Genomic DNA, 19,729 nt, shown 5'->3' on the forward strand with positions numbered 1-19,729 from the left:
TTCACAACCTGTGCTGGGGGCTTTGAACCCACCACCTCAGCCGTCACAGCCACCGATGGAAGAAGGCACTAGCAGTTCCACCTCACACATGAGGAAATGGGTTCTGGGAAGTTTTCAAACACTGCCCAGTTTGTGTAGTTCCAAAGTCCATGTTTTTTCCATTAACACCAAGGCTGCTGCTGGTAGATGAACCACTGGCTTTATTTAAGGTGCTTATCTCGTGCTAATAGCTACAGGTCAACACTGCCACTAAATGTCTTTCACAGCCTGTCAATGCTTTTCCTTTTTGAATGGACAAGGGTTGTCTTGACTAAACAACGTTAGAAATGAACACAGCTAGACAACCAAGACAACCTGAGCAGTTCCTGATTCCAAACCAATCACTAAGCACTTTTCCTGACATTATCTCCTATGGCCATTCCAGCTCTTTAAGAGAGTAAGATGTAGGAAGGAGGGGCCCTTGGACTTACAGGAAGCTCATTTGCATACTAGGCATATATGAAAGCAATGTGCTTACTAGTAAAGATAGAAAGCAAAGTTGCCATTTAGATTGTATATTTCAGACCAATCAAAACAGAAATGTTTTTCTAATTGCCTCCCCTCCCACACTGTATGATTATTCATATAGATCAGGGGTGGGCAAAATTTTGATATGAAGAACCGCCAGGGGTCAGCAAACTGCGGCTAGCAAGCTACATGTGGCTCTTTGGGTACGTACATGTGGCTCTGAAGAAAAATTGAAAATGAAAATAAAACTATCATAGTTTCATTTATAAAATTTTAAAGGCTATTATCTGCATAATGGTGATTATGTAAAAATATATTTATGGCTCTAGAATAATTTTTAAATTGTTGTGAGGGACAGGATTGGCTCTTCCAGGGGTCGGCAAACTTTTGAGACAGAACGTATCCAAAGAGCCTCATGTGGCTCGCAAGCCACAGTTTGCCGACCCCTAATCTAGATGCATATACTTTAAGTCCACCATGATGGTGGCCATTGTGGCGGGCCAACTCCCTCAGCCACCCCAACCCTTCAATGTAAGTTCAGTTCCTAGGGATGGAAGGCCTCCTTTTAGGAAGTCCCCTCCCAAAGCGAGAGACCAGCAGTAAGACCTCAAGGGGCAAGGACAGCTCTGCTCAATTTCAGTCTCCCCCTTGATCACAGAATAGAGCCCCAGGTGAACTTCGAAGCCTTGCAGAATCTGGCCAGATCCCCTGATGTCCCTTAATGCTCTCTACGCCTTAGCCCCTTCTCCAGAAATTACCTTCCCCTTTCTAGAACTGCAAGAGCAGTCTCCGAAGAGATTCGGTTTCCAGCCAGCTATCACATCTGCCTCCTGGGAAAGTGGAACATGGGGACACACACACACAAGCCTTACTTCACAAGCTTTCCCCTGAGCCCATTTTTCTGATCATGGAATCAAGATTATAATCCTTAAAAAAAATCTGAAACACCGGCCCAGAGCGACAGTTTACGGTAGACATTCAATAAATGAGTCTCCTTCTCTTGATCCCGCATTATTCCTGTGTTGATGTAAGAAACATCCAAACTTGTAGAGAATTTTTATGAGTTTATTTGAGCTAAACTGATGACAATTGCTGGGAGGCAAAATCTCAATGGATTGCGAACCTGCTCCAGATAATGGTGGGTGTGCAGCTTATTTTATACATTAGAATAAAAAGGAGGAGACATAAGGAGGGTTACCTGAAATCCATTGGTGGTAGATTAAGGGGGTGGGAGAAAGGAAAGCGGGGGGAATCTTTGGGATTCGATAAAAAGTAAAACGAGAGATGCTTCTTTTACAAAGGATAGTTAAAATTTACAGCCCATGTAGATAGTATGGGGGCGGGGGGAAACAACATAACAATGAGGCGTTGTATGGTCTGTGCTGTGGTGGCGGTTGTGCACTGAGGGGTCTGGAAAAGGAGATCACTCTAGGTTTTAAAGGTATGTTATCTTAGATGCAAAAAGACAATAGACAGGCTCACCTAAGGTAAAGATTGACTTTTGTCTAGGAAGCTACAGGCCTAGGACAGGACTACCCACCATGATCTACTTTCAGTTAGGAATTTTTATGTTCAGACTTCCGATGTGGTTACTTTCCCCCTCTGAGTTTGTAAGGCCCACCATGCAGGCCTCCCCTGAGCTTGTCAGGTTTAGTATGTGGCCCTGTTTTCATCCACACCTAAATAAAAGGAACAAGGGCCTTATCTGTAAGACCCTGAGCAGGTTATTAACTAACCTTCTACTGTCTGCCAAGCAGACAGGAACTTCCGGTTCCAGAGACGAAAAAACTGAAGAACACAGCCCCTGTCCTCAAGAAACAGTCTAAGGGCAATGGTAACAGACCGGATAATTACAGTGTTGTCGGTTTGACAAGCGCGGGGGTAAGGAAGTATTCATTTAGCTCTGTGGGATCCCAGAGGCCCAAACTCCTAACCCAATATGGGGTCGGGGTGTTTTATGAAAGGATCTTCAGGGGCAGTAACACCTGATTTGAGTGCTGGTGGGTGTTTAGGAATAAATCTCACCACTGGAGGGGCAGGGAAGTTTCTCCAGGTAGAAGTAACAGCACCTGAAGCAAAGGTCTTAGGACCTGTTGTCCCAGGATCTAGGATTGGGCAGGTGGACTGGGGTGGGAGTGGTAAGCAATGGGACCCGGTAAGGAGGCAGGGGCCAGGAATTGAGACTTTTACCCCAAGAGCAATGGGGAGACATGAGACTATCAACAGCCATCTAGAGGGAGATTGGGAGGATGAGGTGAGGCTTGGCAGTGACCTGGGGTAGAATTGTCAGCTTCAGCAAATAAAGATGCAGGACCACCATGTCAACATGAGAGACATCCAAGCCTGTAGGGAATTTTTATGAGTTTATTTGAGCCAAATTGACAACAAATACCAAGAACAAGATCTCAAATGCTACAGAGAATAACAGTTTTGCAGCTTCTTTTAGGCATTTGAAATGAAGGAGGGGACATGAAGACGGTTGTAGAAAGCAAGGCAAGGATTGGGTAGTTAACAAGATTATGGGCTCTCTTCAGGGCTAATACTTCCTCCAACGGGTATTACTTCTGACATTTCAAAGGTGTGTTAACCTAGATGGACAAGAACAATGGATAGGTTGGCTTAAAACTTTTCACTAAAGAAGCTATATGCATGGGGCGTGACTACCCATCATGACATGCCCAGTTAAGAATTTATGATCAGATCACCCTGTGAGGTTACTTTCCACAGAACCCCTTTTTTTTTGGTCCACAACCAGTTAAATTTGAACTTCAAACAAATAATTTTGTGTATAAGTATGTTCCACTGTCCCACACAACATTGGGGAATACTTATACTAAAAAAGTATTTGTTGCTTATCTGACGCTTAGATTTAACTGGGTGCCTTGTATTTTTCTGACAACCCTGCCCTGGGAGGAGTGTCCAGTCAGTGGCAGCAGGAAGGGAGTTGGGGGAAATGAAAGGGATCAGGCTGAAGTTTATTTTAGGGATGAAATAGCCAAAATTTAGTGATTGATGAGAGGAGGCGGAGGGAGATTGGAAGGGTGGGCCCCTGGAGTGGTTCTCCTGAGCCCAGGTGGAAGCAGAGGGAGTGGGTAGGAAAACTTAACTGAATTCGTGGACCCAGAGAACTTTCTCTGCTGCCAGGCCAACTGCAGCCCAGCCCCAGGGCCCCACTAATCATCCTACTAATTCCTCCTGCAGTGTTGCCCTATTACTGAGAGTTTAGGATTACTCCGCCCAAGAGAGGTCTTTTTGTTTATCACTAACTTTCTCTAAGAAGTTGCCTTTTTTCAGAGTACTTTGTATTTACTGAATTGAGGCCTTTAACCCAGCCTGGGGTAAATATGGCTTTTTCTCCTCCCATTAGAGGGCAAAGACAAAGTCTCATTCATCCCTCGGCCCCAGCACAGCCCTGTCCCATCATCTGTTGAATTGAGGGAGCTCTAATGTTCTAAATTGCAATCAGCACAAAGCTCTCAGGCACTAATGACACATATAATGGATGTGGTGGTGAGGGGAGGGTTAGAGCTTTTTTCCCTAAAAATTAGCCTTATTATCCATTAGTTTATGGATAATAAACTTTCATAAACAAATAGGGAGTAGAAAGAATCATGTATCTGGATGTCCCAGGAGTGAGGATTCATCCTAGCTTTGCCACTGAATGGCCACAGGGCCCGAGGCCCGTCTCTTTATCTATACAGCCATGAGCCACATAAAGGTGTTCTGATGTTTCAATCAAGGACTGGCCATGTATACAGTGGTCCCATAAGATTATAATGGAGCTGAAAAGTCCTATTGCCTAGTGACGTAGTACTTTCCTAATGTTGTAGTGCAACACATGACTCACGTGTTTGTGGTGATGCCAGTGTAAACAGACCTGTGCTGCCAGTCGTATAAAAGCATAGCACATGCAATTCCGTACTCCATAACACTCGATAATGATAGTGGACAACTATGTTACTGGCTTTGTTGCTGGCTTATGTATTTACTATGCTATACTTTTTATCACTATTTTAGAGTATACTGTAAAACCGTATGTAGTGTTAGGCTGGCAGCAGCCTCATCCATCTCGTGCTTACCCAGTGTCTTGGCTGCATCATTTTTGCTTGTGCTTGATTATATCTCGTATTGTCTTGTACAGTAACATGCTGCACAGGCTTGCAGCCTAGAAACAGTAGGCTATACCACATAAGCTAGGTGTGCAGCAGGCTATACCATCTATATTTAAGTAAACACACTCTATGATGCTCACACAATGATGGAATCACTGACACAATTCCTCAGAACGTATCCCAGTCGTTAAGCAATGCATGACTGCAAACGGGTCCAATCATACTGCTCTTCCCTACGTCCTATGACTTTTGAATCTTCGGATGAAATCACCTATGTGAAAAACACTGAAAATGGCATGAGGGGATATTGTTAATGACGCTACCCAGCTAGAGAGAACTGTAAGTGGGTTGGACAAAAGCTCCTCCATCCCGGGAGAAAGTGTTGCCCATTGAGGAAGGCTGGGGCAGGAGCCAGCTTGATAACCACGAGCTGCAACTAGGGTGCAGGGAGATGCTTTCCAACCTCCTGTGACCAGCAGAATCACTTGAGGGGCTTTTGAAAACTTGGAGATTCCTGCGGGGATACTTCTTTCTAGGCTGCTGAATCAGAATCTTCAGAGGAGGCTAAAACAAATGCCCCCAGGTGAATCTGGTTATCAGCCAGCTTTGGTGCTAGATAGACCTGGGTTCTGTTGAAATCACGTTAGTGGCTGTGTGACGTTGGGTACATTACTTAACTTCTCTGAGCCTTGGTATCCTTTTCTTTCGAATGGGAGGTAATAATATAGGGTGGTAAGGATTAAAAATAGCAGTTTTCAAGTGCTTGGGACATAGTAAAAACTGTCAATTATTATTGGTGGTGGTGAGATAGAAGCCTAGTGACTCAGTTTGGCCAGCAGTGTGATTGCATTTGGAAGGCTAAACAGGACCTGGATGGATGAATTTGCTGCAGCTGGGAGGCCCAGGTTCCAGCTGTGTGCCCTCATACCGTCCCCTCTGCTACCATGGACCTTGACCTCTTAGTCATCCGACCTGTTAGGGGAGTCCCAGCATTTGCAGCTCCCTCCTGGGCAAGAAGCCCTTTCTCATATTTCACTTGCATTTGTCTAAACAACTCCACTCTCCCCCCAAAAAAAGCCAGCAGCCCTTTCTTCTTATCTTATTCCCAGCCCAAGATAGTATCGATAGCTGCCTTAGATCCTCTCATTACCAATAACCGCACCCCCTCCACAGTCTCAATTTCAAGCACCCCTCATTCTTTCCAGCCCAACAACGCTGATTCCAACATCTCCATATTTATCCACACCAGGGTTAACAACCATTGCATCTTACCTCCTTTTCTTTGTCCCTCCCAGCGTCACTTCCCCCCCTTAACCATCATTAGAATCACTCCTCACCCCTTTGCCCCTCTCTGCCTATGGTACTCAGTAGGCAAAACCCTAGCTCTGCACCCACCTAGCTGAAAGGAAGGAGAAAAACATATGAGAAAAACATACTGATCTCACTTTCAGCTCATGAAGACTTAGGTTTTTCTGGTCCATTTATATTAACATTCCCATCCTAGGTAATTACTCGGCACTTTCTCCAATCTTTTCAAAACTCTAACACCTTCTTCACAGCCTTACTCTCAGCCTTGACCTTGCTTCCTACGTCACTGAGCAAAGGAAAGCAATCAGAAAACTGCCACCTCTATCTCCACTTGGCTATCTAATTGGCAACTGCTTATCAAACTTTAATGTGCAAACAAATCATGTGGGGATCTTGTTAAAATGCATAATCTGCTTTAGCAGGGTGGGAGTGGGGCTGAGACTCTGCATTGCTAATGAACTCCAGGTAATGCTACTGCTGGGTAGACCACACTCTTGAGTGGCAAGGTCAAAGGCATCTCTACCTTAATACGTCCAACACTTAACTCCTAATCCACATCCACATCCCCATCCCCACGGTAGCCTGAAGGAGGATTCTAGCAGCTTCCTCTATCTCCATCAAGGATGAAAAACACAGGAAGGGCTAGAAGGAGGAACATCAGAAGGCTCTCCAGCCTTGCAAGTGCTGTCCAATAGAAATATGATGTGAGCCACATAAGTAATTTAAATTTCCCAGTAGCCACATTTAAAAAAGTAAAAAAAAAAAAAACAGGTGAAAATAATTTCAATAATATATTTATTTAACCCAATACAGTTAAAAATATTATTTAATCAGTATAAAAATTAATTGGGGGGGGTCGGCTGGTTAGCTCAGGTGGTTAGAGGGCAGGCTCATAACACCAAGGCTGCCGGTTCGATTCCCACATGGGCCAAGGAGTTGCACCCTCCACAACTAGATTGAAACAGCTACTTGACTTTTAGCTGATGGGTCCTGGAAAAACACACTGTTCCCCCATAAAATTTCTAAAAAAAAAAATTAGGGCCGGCCAAGTGGCGCGATGGTTAAGAACTGGCTTGGGATGCCAGAGGGCCCCGGTTCGGATCCCACATATGAGGGCCAGTGACACTGCCCTCCACAGCTAAGATGCTGAACAACAGCTCAATCTGGAGCTGGGCTGCCATGAGTCGCCGGCTGCGGCGTAGGCTGCAGCCCCTATGGCAGTGGGTTGCCATGGGCTACCGTGTGTAGCCAGCCAGCAGCCGCAGTGAGAGGCCATCCAGAAGCCGGCGACTGATCTGCCTCGCCTGCGAAGAGCGCAATGATGGTGCCAACTTGGGCCAGTGAAGTAACATCCTCCACAACTAGACTGAAGAACAAAACGACAGCAACTTGTCTGTTCCCCTTCCCCCAATTCCCCAGCACTGTTCCCATCCCCCAATTCCCAATTTAAAAAAAAAATTAATGGGATTTTTTTTCATGCTAGTTCTTTGAAATCTGGTATGTAGTTTACACTTACAACACATCTTGATTTGGATGTTAAGTTTTCATCAGAAATATCGAATGTTTATTTGGATTTTATAAAATGTACAGTTGAAAAAGTAAGTTTACCTACCTGGGTTGTGTATGTGAATCAAACATATTTGAGTATTTTCCAGTAACTGAAACAGTATAGATTTGATTTTTATATTTAAATTTTAATGAATTAAAATTAAGTAAATTTAAAATTCATTTTCTCAGCTATACAAGCTATATTTCAAGTACTATTTAATAGCCACATATGGCTGTGGCTACTATATTGGACAGCACAGACCTATAGCAGTTATGCTATGATCATGAATGGGGAAAACTATAGGAGTCTATGCCACAATTAATCGTGAACCCCACCTCTCAGATACCTGACGTAGGTAGGGCCTGCACTCAGCACTTTTTATTGCAATGAATTTATTCCCAACTCAAAAATGACTTCTATGAACAATCAGTTCCCAAACATGACCACTAGGGGGCAGGATCTGGCTATCATCACTTGGCAAGAAAAGAGGAACTAACAATTTTCTAGACAGGTGGAAGATCATTCAGTGCAGTGTTTTTCATACTGCTGGTCATGACCCATAAGTAAAATCAATTAAGTGGGTCATAGGAACATTTTTAAAAATAGACTAGAAAAACTGAGAATGTAAGCACTACAGTTGCCCTCCGTATCCTTAGTCTTCAGGCTCTGCATTTGGGGTCTGAACCACTGCAGATATGGAAAACATTCAGAAGAAAAAATTACGTTGTTGCTCTCGTTTACTGTGTAGTTAGGCCTATGATGGCCCTGTCTGTATTGAACATGTACAGACTTTTTTCTTGTCCTTATTCCCTAAACAATACAATATAACAACTATTTACATAGCATTTACATTGTATTAGATATTATAAGTAATCTAGAGATGATTAAAGTATACAGGAGAATGTGTGTAAGTTATATGCAAATACTATGCGGTTTTATATAAGGGACTTAAGCATCCACAGACTTTGGTATCTAAGGGGGTCCTGGAACAAACCCCTCATGGATACCAAGGGATGACTATATTATTGTTTTGTGTAACTTTGTTTTAGTTTTATTTATGTATGTATTGCATATGGGTCTTGATGTAAAATATCTTTCTTATTGTGAGTCATGGTCAAAAAATTTGAAAATCACTCTAATCTCCCTTACTTCAATCTTAATCTCCCTTAGTTAAAGAAACAAAACCCACAAATTGTGGGTGTTTGAGCTACGAAATAGGTACATGAGAGCTCATTATTCTGTTTTCTCCCCTTTGTTTAGATGTTTTAAATTCTCCATAATAAAAAGTTAATTTAAAGATAAACTGAGCTCAGAGCAGTAAAATGGCATCTCATAGGCTCAGAGGAGAGGCAAAGCCAGGACTCAAACCCAATCCTTTAATGCTAGTTCAGCAAGTCTTTCTGAGGGGCTATGTGCCGGGCAGTGCTAAGCAGTGGGCAGACAGGAGTGGATAAAATAAATACAGCTCCTGCCCTCTGGGAGCTTACAGTCCACTGGGGAAAGCAGACATTAGTAACTAACCTCACAAGTAAATATATCATTACAAATGGTAATACACCTTCATTGAAGGAAAATGGATTCGGTGCCCTGTGAGAGCAGCACACGGGGACCTTGTTTAAATAGGGAGGCCAAGGTAGCTGCTCTGAGAAGGTGACATCTAAGAGTAGCCTGAGTCAGAAAGGCAGTGTGTATGTGGATATCGGATGTGTGTGTGTGTGTGTGTGTGTGTGTGCGCACGCGAGCGTGCTGTGTGCACATGTATGGGTGTGTGCATGGTGTGTGTGTATATGGTATCTGTGTATGGCGGTGTGTATGTGGTATGGGTGTGGGATGTGTGTGTGTATGGGTATGTGTGGTGTGTGTGTGTGTGTGTGTGTGTGTGTGTGTGTGTGCGTACGCAGTGGCAGGCATGCTATGACCATTCTCCCCTGAAGAAACAAGCTGTATGAAGGTGGTATAGGCTACCTGAAAGCTGAAAGAGCTTGGGTTGTTCTGGAAACTCCAAGGAGGCCAATGTGGCTGAGAAGTGGTGAACATTGGGGTGTGGCCTAAGAGGAGACTGGGGAGATGGGCAGGGGCCAGATCTGCAGGACTTCTTGGGCCTCATTAAGGATTTTGGATTTTATCCTATAGGGAAGCCATGAAACAGTTTTGAGCAGGGGAAAAACATGATTTGGGGCATATTTTATGAAAATCCCTTGGCTCTGAGTGGAGGATGGGTTGGGGGTGGAGCATGAGGGCAGGGAGGCCATTTCGGAGCTGTCCCAGTCATCAGGTGAAATGTGGTGGCCAGCGTCCACCTCTGAAGAGTCAGTCTGCTCCCCACCCACAGCCATCCCAAACCCACATATCTTCTTTAGCCTCGTTTGGCTGACTATCTCCCTTTTGCACCCCCACATCCATCCCCACCCTTCTCCACTGTGCTCAGGGCTGGCCAGTGTGGGCACATTGATGGGCTCTCAGTCCTCCAGCTTCAGTTGGGTTTGGCCAATGGAGAGCTCCACAGGACAGGGGAGGAGGCAAGGAGCCAGTGGGGTTGGGATATTTGTTCTTCTTCCTTCCTGAAGGGCCACCAAGGACTGGCTCATCCCTCAACCAAAGGTGACAGCTCTAGTCAGGTGGCCCTATCCACACAGCTCTGTCCCTCCAAGTTCCATAACTGTTCTCTCCCCTCACCTGTGAGGCCTGGAAGTGGTTGACAGAGCCTCACTGTCACTAGCCCTGGGGAACTGCACTGTCACTCGTGTTTCCTATACCCTGCCCATAGCTGTGTAGAGCAGTCCTGTCATAAAGCTCTCCTCCAGTTGCCAGTTTGAGTGTGTCCTCTGTTTCCTGGCAGACTTCCTACCCTAGCTGGCAACACAGTATCAGCAGAAAGAGCTTAGACTTTGGGGTCAGATAAAACCAGGACTGAATTCTGGCTCTGTCACATATTAGCTCTGTGATGGGGTACATCATTTAGCCTCCCCGAGCCTCAGTTGTTCATCTCTAACACGAGGGCACCATTACCTTCCTTATAGAGTTGTTAGGACAATGAAATAACAGATGAAGGGCTTGGTGCAGGCCTAGCGCACAGTAGACCATCATACATCCTTGTTCGGTTTTCCCCCCACAACTGAGCAAACACTAATTAGCCTACATGGGTCAAGCAGGGTCCTAGGCATTGAGGTGAGGCGAGAGCAAGACGCACAGGGCACTGCTTCTACCGACAGAGAAGTAAGTCACAGTCCTGTAAAGGAGATACGGTGGCTCCCCTGCCCCATTCCCCCATCGTGCAAAGCAGAAAGGAGTGAGGGTTACTTTTCAAGCCATCCATTTTTTTGGACAACTGTTTGTCAGGCATTTTTCCAGGGTCTGTAGGTGGAGTAGTGACCAGCATTGCACAGAGCTGTGGTGCTCAGAAAGGGGTTGAAAGAGGAGGTTAAATTTAATTGTAGCTTTAAAGGATGAAAAGGTCAGGCATATCAGTCTCCCTGGGGCCTGAACTCACCTCCTCCCTTCCTCCCTCTGGGAGAACCTGCAAAACTCCCCAGGCTGTGCGAATCCAGGCCTTAGTGAGTTACTCCCAGGAGCGATTTAGATCACCTCAGGTGTGCTGGGGCGGAAGGTTGCTTGAGAAGTATGCCTTAAAGGATTTCCCCAGGTACAGATGGGGCAGGGGGAGGAGGGAAGCAAGAAACCCAGGATAGTGACGAGAGCAGGCCTCCTAAGAGGAGGGCACGTGAGGGCAGGGGAGCATAAAACACTAGAAGACACTGTAGTGCTAAATCAAGCAAACGTGAATTTAATTGTGTAGACACTGGCTTTGAGCAGAGGGCAGACATGATTGGGTCCTGGGCTTCCAAAGGCTTTGTCTGATAACTAAGGTGGGTGGGGGCTGGAGCGGCCTGCAATAGACCAGGTGTTAGGACTCAAGGGCCTAAAATTGGGTGATGGCAGCAGGAGGGTAAGGATCACACCCTCAGCATTCATTCATAAAATACCTATCGGAGTACCTACAAGGAACAGACGTTGATGTTCCAAGAATGATACGAGATACAATACCATCAACGAACACTTAATGAGTAACTGTGATGAACTGGGCACTGCGTCTTTTGCCTGGGTAATCGTAGCTAATCCTCAAAATAGCTTCATGCAGATTATTCAGTCTTTTTTATTGGGAGACTCCCTATACATGCCCCACCCCTGGAAATGACCAGGAAGAAGATGGGCATTTAGATTTAGAACTCAAGAGGGAAGCAAGGCTAGACGCTTCTCATTGGGCGTAATGAGTTATATAGCAAGTGATAACTGAAGTCAGGGGAAGCAGTGAATGTAGAGTAGGAAGAGGAAAGGGCAGAGTAATGAACGCTGCAGAACCTGGACAAGTGAGTGACAGCAGCAGCAGGGGAAGCTTGTAAGGGACCTGAGAGGAGAACCAGGAGAGGCTGTGACAGAAGCCCCTGCCCAGAGGCTAAGTGACAAGGACTGAACGGTGACAAATGGGTTTGCGGTTCAAGCGGTCAGAGCCAAATTAGGATGGAAGGTGTGGACACAAGCTCAGCTGAGTGGCCTGAGACTGGATGGGAAGTGAGAGATAAAGGCAGCAAGGAGAATGGCTTTCTTTGTTTTAATAAAATAACTGTTTTGATTAAATTAGTAATACATTTTCATTATAGAAGGTCAGAAAATATTTTTTAAGTATATATATATTTTTTTTTAATATTTTTTTATTGGGGAATTGGGGGAGTGAACAGTGTTGGGGGGTCGGGGAAAGGGAACAGACAAGTTGCTGTCCTTTTGTTCTTCAGTCTAGTTGTGGAGGACGGACGTCACTTCACTGGCCCATGTTGGTATTTGATCATTGCGCTCTTCCCGGCTGAGGCAGATCGGTCGCCAGCCACTGGATGGCCACTCACGGCGGCTCATGGCAGCTCACGCTGGCTGCTGGCCACTCACGGTAGCTCACTGCAGCCCCACTGCAGCCTATACTGTCGCCGGCGACTCACGGCAGCCAGCTCCAGGTCGAGCTGTTGTTCACCATCTTAGCTGTAGAGGGCACAGCGTCACTGGCCCATGTGGGATCCGAACCAGTGGCCCTGCTGCTCAGAGCTCAAGCTCCCAAGCCAACTTCCAATCAACAAGCCACTTGGCCAGCCCCTAAGTATATATTTTTAAAAAGTGATACTCTATGAGCTCTTCAAAGATCATCATTGGTAGAATTTTAGATTTTTTCTATGTATTTTTTTATAAGATAACTTCTTTATTATTAATATTTTTTCTTAGTTTTTTTTTTTATATTGGGGAATTGGGGAAGGGGAACAGCCAAGTTGTCCTTCAGTGTTAGTTGTGGAGGGTACAGCTAGCTCAGCTCCAAGTCCAGTCGCCACCCGGCCACCTGGTGGCAGCTCAGGGCGGCTCAGCTCAAGGTGCCGTGTTCAATCTTAGTTGCAGGTGGGCGTAGCCCACCATCCCATACGGGAATCTAACCAGTAACCTTGTTGTTAGGAGTACATGCTCTCACCAGCTGAGCCATCCTGCCACCTGTTGGCCCATGTGAGAATCGAACCAGTGACTCTGTTGCTCAGAGCTCGCACTCTTAACCATCTGAGCCACTCAGCTGGACCTCAATAATATTTTTTATGGTTTTAAAATTTAGAAGGAATGTTATTATAGAAGGAAAAAAGGAATGTGTGTATATTTTTGTTTGTTTTGTTTTAGATTCTTTTCTCTTTTTTTTTTAGTTTCAGGTACACAAAACAATGCAATAGTTATACTTTTACCCCTCACAAAGTGACAACCCCCCTCCCCCAATCCACTGCCCCCCAACATCATACATATCTATTTCAATTCCATTGACTCCACTCCCCACACTATACTCCACATCCCATGACTATATATATATATTAAATTATAGTTGACATACAATATTATTCAACATCAGCTTCAGATATACAGTGCGGTGGTCAGGCCTCTACACCATCCATGAAGCGGTCTCCCTAACAAGATATGTGTCCATCTGACACCTTACAAAATACTTAAAACATTATTGATTATATTACCCAAACTGTCTTTCATATTCCTGTGGTAATATTGTAGTTACCAATTTATATTGTCTAATCCCTTCCCCTTCTCCCTCATCCCCACCCGCCTCCCATCTAGCAACCATCAGTTTTTCCTCTACATCTCTGAGACTATTTCTGTTTACTTTGCTCATTTATTCAGTTCTTTAGATTCCACATATAGGTGAGCTCATATGGTATTTGTCTTTCTCCGACTGACTTATTTCACTTAGCATCTATGCATTTTTGTTTACAGTAATCATGTCAATCATATAAAGTGTATACAGTTTTGTATCCTGTTTTTCCCTCCACTTTATAATTAAAATGTAAAATTTAACCACAGTACTAGTTTGAGTGCTTTTGGCTGCAGGTATCAAACCCAACTAAAAGTGGCTTAAACATTAAGGACAATTTTGATGTTACATAATGAGAAATTCAGGGACAGGGTCATTCAGACTGGTTAATTCAGGGGCTCAATTACATCTTCAAGGACACTGGTTCCATCTCACTTGCTCTGCCATCTTCAGCGCATTGAAGTATCCTCTTGAGGTGTTCCGTCATAGTTCTAAAATGGCTGCCGTAGCTTCAGGCATCACAGGCAGATGACAACATCCTGGAAGAAGAAAAGAACACAGTTCTATTATATCCCTTTTCAACAACTAGGAAACCTTCGTAGACGACCTCCAGCCTTCCCATCTCATAGCTGTGCAACCTGGAGCAATGGCTTGATCTCTCAGAGCCTCAGTGTTCTTATTTGTGCGATGGGAATTATAACTATAGTTGATTCATAGGGCTCTTGTGAGAGATGAGAGTTAATCTGTGTAAAGCATTTAGAACAGTGCCTGGCACATGATTTGTGCCATATAAATATTTGCTGTTATTATCTGATGGCAAGAATTGTGTCATATTCCTGGGTCTAACCAATCACTTGGCTAGGCAATGAATGCCCCAACTGGCTTGGACCAATCGAGACCCACCCACCAGGGCTGGGGAGGGTCTCACTTGGAAGCTATGGCAGTTTATAGGAGAGCTGACAAAATGGGGGTTAACAAGAATAAAAGAGAAAGAGAGTAATAAACCAACAAGACCTGGCCCATTTGATTTTTTTTAAACCCTTTATCAACATAGGAATACAATTCTATTTATGTGTATTCTGTTTTTTTTAAACTTTTTATTTTGAAGTTATTTGACTTGCAAAATATTTGCAAAACAATACCAGGAGGTCCCCTATACCTGCCACCTAGCTTCCCCAAATTCACGTCTTACTTAGCTACAGTATCAGTATCAAAAACAGGAAATTAACGTTGCTTCAATTCTAATAACGTCTCTGCAGTCTTTATTCAAATTTTGCTAGTTGTCCCCCTAGTACCCTTTTCTGGTCCAGGTTCCAATCCAGGATCACATGCTTCATTGGGTTCTAATGATAAACATTTACAAACCGCATAGAGGCTCACAGAACCTAACTTTTTACCCGACCCATCAGCTGTTTACACAGTCTCACCATTGTGTACATTTCAAATGATAGCTTTTGGGGGCAGATCTTTTGGGGAGATCTCTGAAACGGAACTACTGCGTCAAAGGATATGAACATTTTAAAGCCTTGATGCATATTGGGAATTGTTGTCTAGAAAATTGTACCAATGATACCACCACAAACAAAATACCCATCTTTAAAACCCTTCAGGATTTTATTAGTGTTTAATCTTTGCTATTTTGATAGATAAAAATCATATCTCATTGTTTAGCTTGCATTTTCTTGATTCTCTTAAGGTTTAAAATTTTTTCATATATATTAGCTATTTATCCCTTTACTAATTGGGGTCTTTGTGTTTTCTGTTATTTAAGGTCTTTATATGTTAAGTAAATTAACTTTGGCAAATTTGAGGCAAATATTTTCCATAATTTTTTGGCTTTTTCTTTTGTTCGTGTTTTCGTTTGTTTGTTTATTTTAATATATAGAAGATTTAAAATATTTTTAAAGATTTTATTGGGGAGTTGGGGAAGGGGAACATGTTTGGGAATTGTGGAAGGAGAACAGCCAAGTTATTGTTCTTCAGTCTTAGTTGTGGAGGGGGCAGCTAGCTCAGCTCCAAGTCCAGCTGCCATCCGACTACCCCTCGGCAGCCCAGGGAAGCTCAGCTCAAGGTGCCGTGTCCAATCTTAGTTGCAGGTGGGCGTAGCCCACCATCCCCTGCAGGAGTCAAACCGGCAACCTTGTTGTTAGGAGCACGTGCTCTCACCAGCTGAGCCATCCTGCCACCTGTTGGCAGCATAGTGGGAGCTCAGCTCAGGTGCAGCTCACTGGCTCATGTGGGGATGAACTGGTGACCCTGTTGCTTAGAGCTTGCTCTCTTAACCAACTGAGCCACTCAGCCGGCCCTTAAATTTTTTTAAGTAGCCAAAAGAGTAATTCTGTCCCTTGTTAGGTCATCAGGTGCTTTTTGTATGAGTTTAAGAGTAATATATGCCTATTAAAGAAAATTAGAAAAACAATTTTATTGCTTTTAGCCTGAGAAAATCTTCCACTATCAGAGATTGGACATGTATTTAATTTCCTTCTAACATGGTAAGGTTTAGTTTTATGCCCTTAACACTTTTTTTTAAAGATTTTATTGGAGAGTTGGGGGAGGGGAACAGCGTTGGGGAATCGTTGGAGAATCAGGGAAGGGGAACAGACAAGTTGCTGTCCTTTTGTTCTTTAGTCTAGTTGTGGAGGATGTCGCTTCACTGGCCCATGTTGGTATTGTGATCATTATGCTCTTGGCTGAGGCAGATTGGTCTCTGGCCATTGGACGGTTGCTCACAGCAACTCACGGCAGCCCAGCTCCAGGTTGAGCAGTTGTTCACAATCTTAGCCATAGAGGGCGCAGCGTCATTGGCCCATGTGGGAACTGAACCAGTGGCCCTTCTTCTCAGAGCTTGCGCTCCCAAGCCAACTCTTAACCAACTGAGCCACTTGGCCGGCACCGCCCTTAACACTTTAATTCACCTTGAGTTTATTTTGGTGTACTCTGAGAAGCACAGGTCTAGATTGCTCTTTTCCAAGTAGCTAATCAGTTATCCAAGCACCATTAATAACTAATCTTTCTACTTCCCACTGTCTCCGTCAGCCATTGTTGCAATAATTCTGTGTAACAAGCAAATCCAAAACTAAGAAGCATACAACAGTGTGTGTTTCTCTCTCATGCATTTGTGGGCAGGCTGAGTTTCAGGTGATCTAGAATGGGCTCTGCTGGGCTAGGCTGGCCTCTAGACAGGGTCAAGCTGGTTCCATGTATCTTTCATCCTTCGACCAGCAACTCTTTGAGGCATGTTCTCATGGTGAAGGTACAGATACAGAGCTCAACTTCAACTACAATAACACATTTAAGGCCTCTGCTTGTATCATGTCTGCTAATATCCCACTGGCCAAAGCAATCACAAACCCAAGCCCAACCTCAATGGCATGGGGGAATATATTTCACCTCCATGGAAATGGTGCATGGTCACATGGTAAAGGGTGTGTTTACAGGGAGAGACTAAGAATTGAGAACCAAAGTGCAATCTACGACATCCACAGAGGCAGACTTTCAGGAAACTGGTTATGTTAGGATAAATGCAGGACAGAATCTATAAAGGGGCCCAAGTTCAAGGGAAATTTTTAAGGCAGGGAGATAGTCAAGTTATTCATAGGGTGAAGAAAAGTGGTGGCCAGGAGAAACACTGCTTTAAGATACGAGCAAGAGGGGCTAATAGCACTTCCTCTAAGAATTCATATGTAAGTAGCAAAATTTGTAGAGGGCTGGGTGGACACAGAAATTATTTCCTCTAAGAAGGATATCAGCTAAAAGCAAAGGAATTAGAACTGGGCCTGAGGTTTCCAAAAACAACTGTGGATAATGAGAGGAGACCTCAGCCAAGTAAAAGCACCGCGAAGCATTGATGTTGGGGGTCCGAGTAAGGCCTGAAGTGTAGGGGCCCTGATTCACGTGGGACCATTGTTTTCTCCAGCCCTGTCCGTGAGGTTGGAGCAGAAAAGGTGGATTTTCAGGTTGGTACAGGCAGGTCTGGAGGTTTGCAGGCAGAGGTTGGAGGGACAAGGGAGAGTGGAAGCTGAGAGCTGGTGTGTGGTTCAAGGGACCAAACCTGAGTTCTCAGTAGGAGGGAAGCCATGTAGCCTGGAGTGGCTGAAAGACTGGAAGAAAACAAATGGTTTGAGGGGCTAGAGATGGAGGGGTGCATGTAGTAGGGGCGAAGGGGTCAGAGAGAAGGACACTGGAGTATAGGTTCTCAGAGGTAGAAAGTTCCAGGGGAATCCAGGTGTGACCATGTGAGTAGGCTGTTGAATTGCACTGAAGGCCTTGGGACTGAGGTCTGGAACTGAGGCCAAGGCAGAGTTCAGAGTCACCTATGCAAAATACAGATCCCTGGGCCAAGGCCAGACCTACTGAGTCTGAATCTCTTGGAGAGGGGCCAAGGGTTCTGTGTTTTAACAAGCTCCCTGAGTGGTTCCTAGATTCCCTAAAGTGAAAACTGCTGAGCCAGCAGGTTGAAGGGGCCATGTTTGTTGGAATTACCTGATGGCAGGAATCAGGCGGGAAGACTGAAAACAGTGTCTAACTCCTCCGTCTGGGCTGGGTCCATGACTGGACTGATGAGGCGGGATGGAGAGAAAGTTTGAATTGAGGCAGGAGCAGCAATGATCTTGATCTGGAATAGCATGTGACAAATGTAGGAGGCTGACGGTGTGAGAAGGCAGAGGATTCTGGGGGATTTATTTCCAAGCGAACCAGGGTTCCAGGGTGTGCAGCACAGAGGCTCAGAGGGAAGCCCACAATGGGATGATGAGCTCAGGGTGAGGGCAGCAGATGAGAGGATGGACTGATGTGAATGGGGCTGGGCTGAGTGGAGGCCAGATTATTATAGCCACTTTTGCACTCGGCTCCCTTTTCAAAACTGAACTAACTTCTCCACCCTGGTCCAACAAGATGTGCCTTTTCTCCAACATTCAAACAGTTCCAACCGTCTCAGCTCCTTCCTGATTGTGTTATTGTCATTGTCGTCGTCATCTTCATCATCATCATCATCACCATCACTGTGGTTTCCTGAATGCCAGCCAAGCACCAGGCATCAAGCTTGAGCTGTGATGCAAAGATGAAGGCAGGCTCTCAATCCTAAGGGGAGCTCCCAGGCCAGTTGGGAAGGCAGGATTCAGACACCAGGGACAGACAGGCTGAAATGGCAAGTGGATAAGCAGCAGACTCAAGAATCCCCACCCCCACCTGGGATCCTGGAAGGAGACTTGCTGTTTGTGAAGCTCTAAAACCACCATCACCTCACAGGCCGGAACTGCACAATAACCAGTCACCTGACCTGGGTTATTAATGGGCCTCTCCCTAAGAGAGTCGCAGAGGCAAACCTCAGTCTTGGCGTACCCCCCAAGCTACTCAAGGGAGGAGGCTGTGGACAAAGACCTAGAGTGTGTGGGTTCTCAGACTTGGCTCTCCTGCAGCCTTCCCTAGTGTTGTGAAATACAGGTAGCACCAGGCGTGTTCTGACTCCCTGTTCATAAGCGGCCCTCCTGAGTCAAAGAACTGAGGAAAGATAGTTCCAAGTAGAGGGATCATGAGCAAAGGCCCTGAGGTGGGAATGCACTTGGCACATTTGAGGAATAGCATGGCTGGTTCATGCTCACAAGGGGAAAGAATGGCATCTGATAAGGTGGAAGAATAGGCTTGATCCCATCAAGCAGGGGCCCAACTTGGAGTTAGACATTTCAAAGAATATTTGTGAGTATCTAGAATGTGTCTGGCACCATGCTAGACACTGGCAATTTGAAGATGAAAAAATTAAATCATAGTCCCTACTCTTAAGGAAGACAAAGTCTTCAAGACTCTGGACTCTGAGATAGACATGAAAACAAGAAAAACATAGCGTGGGGGGTGGGGGGTGGGCAGTGTTGCATTGAATGATAGAAGTATTGTACTGTATGTACAAGACCTAGAGTTACACAAGGGGGGACATGCTTAATTAAGCCCATGCTGGGGTGGGTATGCTCGAGAAAAACTTTCTTAAAGAGAGCACACCTGATCTGAGTCTTTGGGGGCACAGAGGATGAATGGCACTCCAGAAGGCACAGCATGTGCATAGTCATGAGGGTGTGAAACAATATCACGGGTTCAAGGGAAAAACAAGTCATTAGGTATTATTAGGCACAAAGTGCAGGAGGGGTG

The 19,729-nt window shown here is 44.9% G+C and overlaps 1 protein-coding gene across 1 annotated transcript in view; it reads left to right on the plus strand.

Annotated features, from left to right (window-relative positions):
* Window positions 1–19,729, plus strand: part of PNKD (PNKD metallo-beta-lactamase domain containing) — a 61,507-nt gene that overhangs the window by 20,217 nt on the left and 21,561 nt on the right. The gene's annotated exons all lie outside the window — the stretch shown is intronic.

The sequence above is a fragment of the Hipposideros armiger genome, unplaced genomic scaffold (assembly GCF_001890085.2).
Source record: "Hipposideros armiger isolate ML-2016 unplaced genomic scaffold, ASM189008v1 scaffold_38, whole genome shotgun sequence".
In the NCBI taxonomy this organism is placed as follows: domain Eukaryota; kingdom Metazoa; phylum Chordata; class Mammalia; order Chiroptera; family Hipposideridae; genus Hipposideros; species Hipposideros armiger.